The sequence below is a fragment of the Saccostrea cucullata genome, unplaced genomic scaffold (assembly GCF_032062105.1).
Source record: "Saccostrea cucullata isolate Sc308-1 unplaced genomic scaffold, CSIRO_AGI_Scuc_v1 ctg1247, whole genome shotgun sequence".
In the NCBI taxonomy this organism is placed as follows: Eukaryota; Metazoa; Mollusca; class Bivalvia; order Ostreida; family Ostreidae; genus Saccostrea; species Saccostrea cuccullata.
The window spans coordinates 103346-113676 of NW_026941054.1; the positions used below are offsets into that span (position 1 = coordinate 103346).

The window sequence follows — 10331 nt, forward strand, 5'->3', positions numbered from 1 at the left end:
ATGGGAAAGACACAACAAAATATTCACAGGTGGACAACACCATACAAAGGAGGATAAGGAGAACTAAATAACTTTATAAGAATCTGTTTCCTGAGTTCCAAGGTCATGGTTATATACATGTAATAATAATATCTGTAGTGAAAGAGATTTAGAGATTCCTTTGTTTCTTATGCCTAGAAAGAGTTCATTCTCCATTTCAGTCATGTTATTTACTTTTATCAAAGTGTTTTCTTATTTTTTTTTTATTAGACATACTTTCAATCTATCATAAATACACTAAATCTATGCTTGGATAAATTCCAATTATTTTATTCTCTAATGACGATAAAATCAATATCATGATTTGAAATGGGTAAAAATATACATATAACTATAAAACTAATTAATTTTACAATTTTAAATTCAGTTTAAGCGATGTAGACAACTGCAACTGGCATCAAGTCAGTCCAGTAGTAGATTGGCAATGGTAGATGAGCATCCTCTGTCCGCTCTAGGCCCGAGTCAAGTTACATGTTGTTTACCTTTTAACAAATGATTTAAATCGAATTTTATTCAGATATCTATACTTTCATATGTGTTATAGTGTTACTGCAGGAATATAATTTACAAGGGCCGAAACTTTCCTGGTTGTGTCAATTTTTTTTTCGAAATTTATTACCCTGTACAAAAATGTGAATTTTTATTTAAATGTTGAAGACAGATGATTTAGTTACAAATGAGGATGAGCATAAAGTCATTGTATCAAAGGTTCTGTAAAAGTCTCATCAAATCATAAAGTGATATAATAGGAGTTTCGGTTAAGAGAAAGGTTCGCCATAGCGTAACAGACGGAAGGAAATACAGAAAGACTGACAGACAAAACAACAAAACCCGTATAAAACCCTACATTAATCTCCATCCGATTGAAATGGTTACTTAGAAAGTAACATTACTATAAATATATTCATAATATACAAATGTTTAGACATATTATATAAAACAAATAATCAGAGGGTAAAGGGGGAGTAAACCAGATCAATGTAAGCGATGGCGTGGCTCCACTCGTATGCGAACAATTATGGTGAAAAGATATCGTCACAAATCCTTCTTTTCTCCATGTTCCACAAAGCAACATGTGTACGAAACCATGGTGGAGGAGACCGGGGTGTTTTTGACCGACCGATTTCGCAGAGCCACTTTAAAGCTTATGGAGATCTGAAGCGTCACACATTGCCATTCACACGTCACATGTTGTCATTAGAAAAAAAACATTTGTGTATAATGAATTAAGAACAATTGCAGAGAACGATTATAGGTATTATTCTCAGACAAGGTCTACACAAAAGTAAATGTCACAACTCCCACATATTCAAGTTGTCGTTCTTTGTCTCCCACCAGCCTATAGTAGAAAAAGTGTGCAGCTATCGCTGAAATCATTTATGGCGGGAAAAAAATTGCAGTAAATTGTGAAATAAAATAATGCAGACACATTTAATAGTTTTGTAACATAAAATGTTGTTTTTTATTTACCAGTGTCATAATTATAAATGTCAAGAGTGTCGACCAAAGTTTAAAAGTTAACATTCTGATACATCGATGCGTAAATATATGCGTATTAAAATTCCAGAAAGTTGATGCACAACCAGAGGTAAAGAATAAGTGCCAAGATATAGAGTCTTCGACCAAAAAGAAGAAAGCCGAGAGGAAAAGAGTGGATTACCCAGCAAGACAGGGGGTGCCCCCCTGAGGAAAAAAAGTATGGGAGGTTTATTTTAAATTCCTAAAGGGGCTGTTAATGAACGTTGAGATTGAATACTATTCGTTATTTCCATATCCTTCTTGCAACTGATTTTACAGTTATCATTTAACTTGCAGCATACAAAATATTTTTCAAATTTGAAACAAATTGTCACATTCTTCTAGTGTGGCAAATACCACCTCAACAATAACATAATTGGGCGGTTTTTTCGTCCCTAACACAGAGTGTGGATGAAAGTCCCACAAAGAGAACTGTACCAGTAAAGACATTCTGAAAAAAAGGAAGTTAATTCAATTTAACCCACCTCTGTCTTACGAATGATTGAAGTCAGTCACGTAAAGGTGGTGGGTTACTATTGCAGCCCGGAGAACCAAATAAGTTTAAATGTTTATGTGTAGGGATTGCGTTGGGAGAAATTATTATCTGTACACTATTTACACTAATGCAAACAGGCAACTCTTAATTTTAATACCTTTTCATTGCTTTTCTTATTTATAATTAACAGGGCAACAATTCTTCAAAGTCTACATTCGCACCGAAATCAAAATCAGTCTCAGAAAGACCAGAGACAGTGGAGAGCGAGACGGTATAGTCATCTTTCCGTGTCGAGAATCCAGGCGGAGCGGATTAGTAACTCTTGACTTTTAAAGATGCAGCATGAATGGATGTCATTTTTCTAATGCGGATCATGTTTTCTACTTAGGTAGATTCTTCCGTAATTATAGCTACATACTAACTTTTTTCTGCTACCTGGTGTAGCTAAGATTGATTGATTGATTGTATATTATTTATAGATTGAATGTACATGTCTATTGTTTTACGTCCCTCTTGAGAATTTTTCACTCATATGGAGACGTCACCGATGCCGGTGAAGGGCTTCAAATTTAGACCTATACTCGGCACTCAGGGCCATTGAGCAGTGAGGGTTCTTTATCGTGCCAACGCCTACCGTGACACGGGACCTACGTTTTTAAGGTCATATCCGAAAGACCCGTGATTTTCACTTCTAGTGCCGAGCGCTTGGCGAAGGAACAATCACTACCTTTGTTTACGTCTTAGGTATGACGCGGCGCCGCGATCGAGAATCGAACCCGGGCCTCCCGATCACGAAGCGAACGCTCTACCACTAGGCTACCGTGACCGGTGGTGTAGCTAAGAACATAAGAAATATTACTAATGGTGGTACACACACATGAAGATGTGGTTCAAGTTTTTACAAAGTAATCAATAATGACTACTGACATGAGAAAATCGTGCTCAAAAGTGATCTGTTTATTTTTTGGTCAAATATACGCTGCAACAGAACTGGCTTGAACCAATCAGACAAGTTGTATAATCCCGCTCACAACAGCTAAATTTAATAATCAACATCACTAAAAATGGACAAATCTTAGGGTTTTGGTTTCTTTAGAAACTCTACATTTGATGATTGAATGATTGTATATTGTTTAACGTCCCTCTCGTTTTTCACTCATATGCAGACGCCACCACCTGTCGGTGGAGAGCTGCAAATTTTGTCCTATACTTGGCACTCAGTGTCATTGAGCAGGGAGGGTTCTTTTATGTGCCAGCACCTACTGCGACATTGGACCTCGGTTTTTACGGTCTTATCCGAAGGACCAGTCTCCACGTCCCACAGGATTGACTCCTTACTTCGCGCTCTAACCACTGCGCTACGCCGGCAACTAGACTTGATTATAAACATTTAGATGCTAAAATGCAGACTATGAATGAAGCAGTGGTGATAAAGTTCATGGACGACCCTAAGGTTACGATATCATTTGAGCCGTTCCAAGCAAAAACCCCCCTTATGACGTTAAACTATATTTTACATCACAATGCAAAAACGTAACGTCATTTTTTCGGCAAAAATAAAACGCTGGCAGACTACAAGCAAGAAGTAAACAAACTTGCGGTTCCAAGAACAAATCAGCTAATGGACGAATTTCAGGTAATATAATATACAGTGGAAGTTTTATTATAGTTTTAAGTGGAAATGTGTATTTAGAACTATATTAAATTTTTTAAATACTCGGCAAACCGGGCGTATCTTCCATGTCACCGCCTACTCACCATACTTGCAAGAATTTAGTCAGTACGTAAAAACATTGACCGTATTGTGTAGAAATCAGCGATCGACTTTGTTTAGTTTTAATTTACATTACACACAAGAATTGTAATTCTTTATTTTCTTTCTCCAAGAAGTAGTCCCAAAGTTTAGCCACAAAAATAATGTATCATGGGTATACGATGGATAAGTTCATCTGTTCTTGCAAACGATGTCATTCTACATGGGACTGTACGCCTTACACATTAAACATCGACATTTTCGGAATAAATATTATTAAAAAATGGAAACATATATTATAAAACAAAGAGTATCAGTACGATAAAGGATAGTAAAACATATTAGATACATCTGATTAAAGTAACTGCTGTACGAAAACTTTGTTTACAATATCTAAAAATAATTTGCTGTGATTTTGTATGGTGCGCCATTCTAGGTAAAAAAATTAGACTACGGTCACAAATATCGCAAAGAGTCTAATCGTTATTTGATCGAAAATCGACTCATAATGATTTTCAATTTCAATACCTTTAAATTTAGATTAAATGATAATAAATTTTTTTGTGAAAGTAGATTTTTTTTTCATTTTAATTTTTGTGGTTTTCATTTTTATTTTATGAATATTTGAATATTTTTTGTTTATTTGTGAACTTGTCATTCTTGAAAAATACTAAACATTGTAATGTCATTTTTTATTATTTTTCGATGAATATCAGTTTTAGATAACATTGAGATTTGATAATCATATTCATATTTAGAAAGAGGGCATGTTTAATGATGTTTAAAGATAAAAAAAAAGTTACAAAATCTATGTTGATACTTTGCCCTTTTTTTAAGAATTGGAGTTGTCATTTTGATACATAACAGAAGGGTTGTTATACCGATATTATGTTCGATTTCTAATTTTAAATGATTAAACAATATTTTCAAAATGTAATACTTATCAGAAAAATATTTTTTGAAAAAATGATACTCAGTCTGACGAAAACCCTCAGGTCTATTTATTTTAATAGAATTCTAAAACTTCTTTGCTACAGGAATTAAACGAGTTAATTGAAGAACATTTTGGACAATCGTCTTCCCTTGTCAGTACAGATGTAAATAATGCAGAATCAAATAACACTGATTCCGATGATGATTTAGATCCAGAAATTTCATCGGAAAGTTTATCAGTAAAAGATATTGAGAAATTGGCATTAGAATGTCCATGTTCGAAAAAATGTTTAGAACAGTTGGAACGAAAGTTGGTCATGGAACATATTCTGAATGTTAGGGAACTATCTAAGTCTGAGAAGGACATGTATATCATGGGAGCTATCAAGGTCAATGGATCAACGATGAAGAAAAATCAAGATGATATCAAGCGACATCGCTTCTGTTATTGCTTCAATGGAACTGACGTTTGTGTTGCTGCCTTCCGGATTATTTATGATATTGGAGAAGAAATGCTAAAAAACATTGCAAAACATGTCGTTACTAAAGGCATCACTCCTCGTACTCATGGGAATTCCGGCATAAGGGCTCCCAATTCCTTCGATTTTGAAGAATATAAACGAGTAAAATCCTTTATTACCACGTATGCAGATGACTATGGTCTTCCCCAACCTGCTGCTCCCAGAGGAAGAGATGAAGACCCACCCATATACTTGCCCGCTTCACATACAAAGAAACGCGTATATGAGGTCTACAAAAGCGCCTCACCAGACAAATTTGTGGGTAGTTCAGTATTTTATGATCTTTGGAAGAAACTTGTGCCACACATAAGAGTAAGCACTCCCAAAGACGATGTTTGTTTTAAGTGCGAGTCTCACAGGAAAGCTGTGGAAGATGCCAGATCAGAAGAGGAAAAATTGGAGGCAACAAGGGCATACCTTGCACATATTGAAGAAGCCAGGAGAGAAAGAGAGGTTTATAAAGAGTGTGTCCAGGAATCCAAGGAAGAATTGGAAGGCTATGTCCGCCCAGATGGACCAATTCAGCGTCAAACTTCAAATTTTTTGAAGGTGCATTACACATTCGATTTCGCACAGTCTCTTATATTGCCACATCATGCCAGGCAAATTGGACAACTCTACTTTACAACACCCAGAAAAATACATCTCTTCGGAGTACGACTTGATGGACTCTCTAAACAGCTGAATTACATGATGGATGAAGATGAAACAATTGGTAAAATATAACACCTGCCTTAACATGCGATTATTATACATTGTAATATTTTTCTCTGGTCCTTTCTGAACTCTCTTAAATGCTTAATAAGACACATTTTTACATTTTGTAGGAACCGATGGTTCATTGGCTCACGGACCCGAATTCAGTTATTTCCATGATTCACCATGCTTTTCAAACCTATGGACTGGGTGAAGTAAATTGCATCCTTCATGCAGACAACTGTGGGGGTAAAAATTTATTAAATTACCTTATAATAACTGATAAGTAATTATCAATGTTAATAGGTAACATTCGATTTAATTCATATCTTTAAATAGGTCAAAACAAAAATAGATTTGTGATAGGATATTTCTGTTGGCGGGTCTTAGTAGGACTGCACAAGAACATCAGTTTCATGCTTCAAATACCTGGTCACACAAGGTAAAGTACTAGTACTATCCTTTATATTTTTCTTTATATATGGATTAAGAGATTGATACCTATTTTGATAAGAAAATAACATAATGGTACTCAACAACATCTACATGTTTCTATATATAAATGATAGCACAAAAGCATATTATACTATTATAATTTCATTAAGATGTCTGGTTGACGCTGGATTTGGACAAATAAAAAAACTCTACCGACGATCAGACTGTGACACAAAAGAAGACATTGCAAGGGTTATAGAACAGTCCTCCAAATCAAACACTGTCGTCAAGTATACAGCAGAAGAATCCTGGGTATGGAGGGACTGGAAAAGTTACCTATCGCTGCGATTCAGAGCACTTAAGGTAATCTTTCATTTTTATAAAAATTAAGCGAATTAGAGGTAAAAACTTTACATACTTTGTAAGCTTTAAATCCAACAAAATTACAAGTATAATTTTAAGATTATCATACTAGTATATTTGAATTTCTATTCATTGCTTTATGTTTGTAAGGGAATCCAGCAATATCAGCAATTTCGATTCAGCATCCATGCCCCCGGATATGTATTTGTTAAACGGCGTGCAGATTCGGACGAAGAAAAAGTCAACCTTCTTATACCAGGGGCACCAGCATCAGCTTTAGATGGTTTACCTGCTGTGTTAGCCCCTGGTGGTATCACAGAGGAGAGGCGGAGATACCTGTACCGGTTTGTTAGGCACCTTGTGCGACCATCCGCCCAAGACATGACCTGCCCCGCTCCAGAAGAGTGAAAGCCACATGCAAGGCGACATTTAAAGGAATAAAATGACGTCAAAATAAAAAAAGTTTTTGTTTTTAATTTATGATTTACAGTATAAGCTGAACAGCAATACAATACCAAGTTTTTGCGTAAAAGCAATTCATGTTTTTATGACGTCGCTAGAACGTGACGTCGCTACAAGAGAAAATTTATAAAATACGACGTCGGCCGTATAAATGATACATACTTTGAATACCTGTAAATCCGTAACGGAGCGAGATACACCTGTAATATTTACAGGTTATATTCACCGAAGGTTCTACATCATTTTTCAAGAAAAAAGTCATTTTCGAAAATTTTTGACATAAGGGGGGTTTTTGCTTGGAACGGCTCATTTAGCAAACTGGTATTCAACTTACAAATGTCCTGAAACAGGATGGATACAATATGTCAAATCAAGTACTACAAGACTGGTTGCAAATCTAAAGAATGCAGTGAATTCATACGTTCCCCATAGCGAGAAATAATGGCACTTCGACATATAAATTGCCCGAATACCATAAATATTGAAACACAAGTCAATGAATCACCAAAGGTTTTAAGTCTCAATGTCAAGAGTTCACAAGTCTTGGTAAATATGTGTTTTAGGTCAAATCCATACATATTGCTCATGCGCAGATCTAGGGGAGGGTAGGGGGTGTTAGGAATTTCAAGGTTAAAAAATATATTTACTGAAGCAAGAAAAAAAATTTACCTTGGACCCTGCTTGGAATATGCAAACCCACCTACCCCCCTAGTGAAAGCGATTATGTTAGGAATGAGTAAGAAAAGTGAAAGGTTTAAGCAAAAGAAGTCATAGACTAAAACACCCCACCCCAACCCCAACAAACAGAAACGAAAAAGGTTTTTGACTTTTTGGCGAGTTAAGCTTTTTTTGTAAGTCAAAAATTTCTTGAATAAGAATATTTTTGGGACTGGGGTGGACACCCCCATTTTCAGACTATGTAACCCCCCCCCTCCCCACCCCCACCAAGAGGAGCATAAGGAATAACCATTTTGCTAGATGCAACTTCTTTCATCATTTACGTAAAAACTTGGATCACTGGCATTAAACCCAGGAGAAAAGGAAAAGATTTAATGTATATTTATAATCAATAGAGCCCTGCCCTAACTCCAGGACCCCCGACCTTGAGACCATAAATGACACAACTTTTGACGAGACAATCTTGCTTATCACAACTCAATTCTATATAGCCGACCCTAATACTAGAAACCCTGACCCTGGGGCCATGCATTTTACAATATTTGGTAGAGGACTCGATGCACATTACATTCATGCCTTTACATTCGTGTTTGCTCTGCTCTTATTTTGTATATTTGTTTAATGGACGTTGAGATTGAATACTGTTCGTTATTTCCATATCCTTCGTTACTGTAAAATAGTCTCCCTGATTTGCACAATTCAAAAGTATCTTTTAAGTAGGAAGTATATAGGAACACTCAGCATCAGAATTATGCTTTTAACCAGTTTTACATATTTTTCTTAATACTGATTACAAGAATTGAACATTTTTTTTATGTTGACACACACTTCTGTTTATTTATGTTTCGCATCTTAAATAATATGCTAACCTATACATTTTAGCAGTAAATGGAAAGTTTAAAGTTTATTGAATGAAAATGAATGCAATTTTTTTTTTACTTTGAACCTTGAACCACCTGTGAAGGTGGAAACTCCTTAAATATTAGTGAAAAAAAAAACTATCGTCACCTATAAAAAAATCACCTGCATAAAAAATAATCACAGCATAATATAATAGAGCACCTTCTTCTCCATATAAAATAAGTACAGCTTACTACAATATAGCACCATCTTTATACTAAATAACCACAGCATAATAAAATAAGAGTACCATCTCTCTATAAGATAACCACACCATAATATGATAGAGAACCATCTTCAGTTAAAATAAACACAGCATAATATAACAAGAGGACCATCTTCATATAAAATAACACCTTATCAATATATAATAAAGAATACAATAGACACATAGGCAGCTATGGCGTTTCCTAGATAGGGAATCAGGCACAGTCTTTGCTCACTATCTCACTATTCACTTTCGTCAGCGCATTTTGATGAAAGTTCAGTATCAAGTATTCGGTTTTGTCGGTCTTGTTGGTCCCATAACCTTCATGGGGAGCCCAGAAAGCAAGAGTCACTTTCGGTCTCATTTGGACCCGAGAATTTACAAAAAACGGTTAAGATTACAAATGGGGTATCGGATGACTTGGAATATTGGTGGCCACGTATGCATAAATCGTGACGTAATTTTCCCTCATATTGACGTCATAAAATGCGTCATTTTCCCCCCACATGAAAATATCTTTGAGAATGGTTTAATGCATCGTCGCAAACCACGGCAAACATGTACGCTCCTCTCCCATTGAGCTATATAAGCGGACTCCGGACCGTGGCTTGAGACGATGGGTTTAATGTTGATTCTTTCAAAATTTCACGTAGTAGACCCCTGATCCAAAAGATGAAAATACCAAATGATTAATGAAAAAATCGTTTTTGAAGATCGAAAACATTTTATTTTTTGGATCGTTGGCCTTGCTCATATTTTAATTCTTTGAAATGTTAAACATTTTATTCGAGCTAAAGCTATTGCATTCAATAATGACATTGATATACATTAGCGCATATTTTTAGGTCACCTGAGTAAACTCAGGTGACCTATTGCTATCCGTTTTCGTCCGTCGTCGTGTGTCGTGCGTCGTGTGTTAACATTTGAACATTTTCATCTTCTTCTCTGAAACCACTGAACCAATTTCAACCAAATTTGGCACAAAGCATTTATGGGTGAAGGGGAACAAAAATTGTGAATTTCATGATCCCTGCCCCCCTGGGGCCTGAGGGGTGGGGCCAAAACCACTAAAATTAATGGAATTTTTAAAAATCTTCTTCTTTACTCCTGGACAACAAGCAGGCAAACTGTTTGCATGATTGTAATTAGCAATGAGTCCTCTACCAAAATTGTGAAATTCATGGCCCTAGGGTCAGGGGTTATAGTGCTAGGGCGGGGCTAAATAAGTAGGTAGTGAAAATGCATTATTTCTTTGAAAATCTTCTTCTCTGCTCCTGGGTATTAAATAAACCAACTATGTACGTAGTTATGATGAGCAAGAGTGCCTCT

At 35.8% G+C, this 10331-nt stretch overlaps 1 pseudogene; it reads left to right on the forward strand.

The window, feature by feature from the left end:
- The first annotated feature begins 1026 nt into the window (after positions 1–1026).
- Positions 1027–7222, forward strand: LOC134257024 (uncharacterized; annotated as a pseudogene).
- Positions 7223–10331: the final 3109 nt, after the last annotated feature.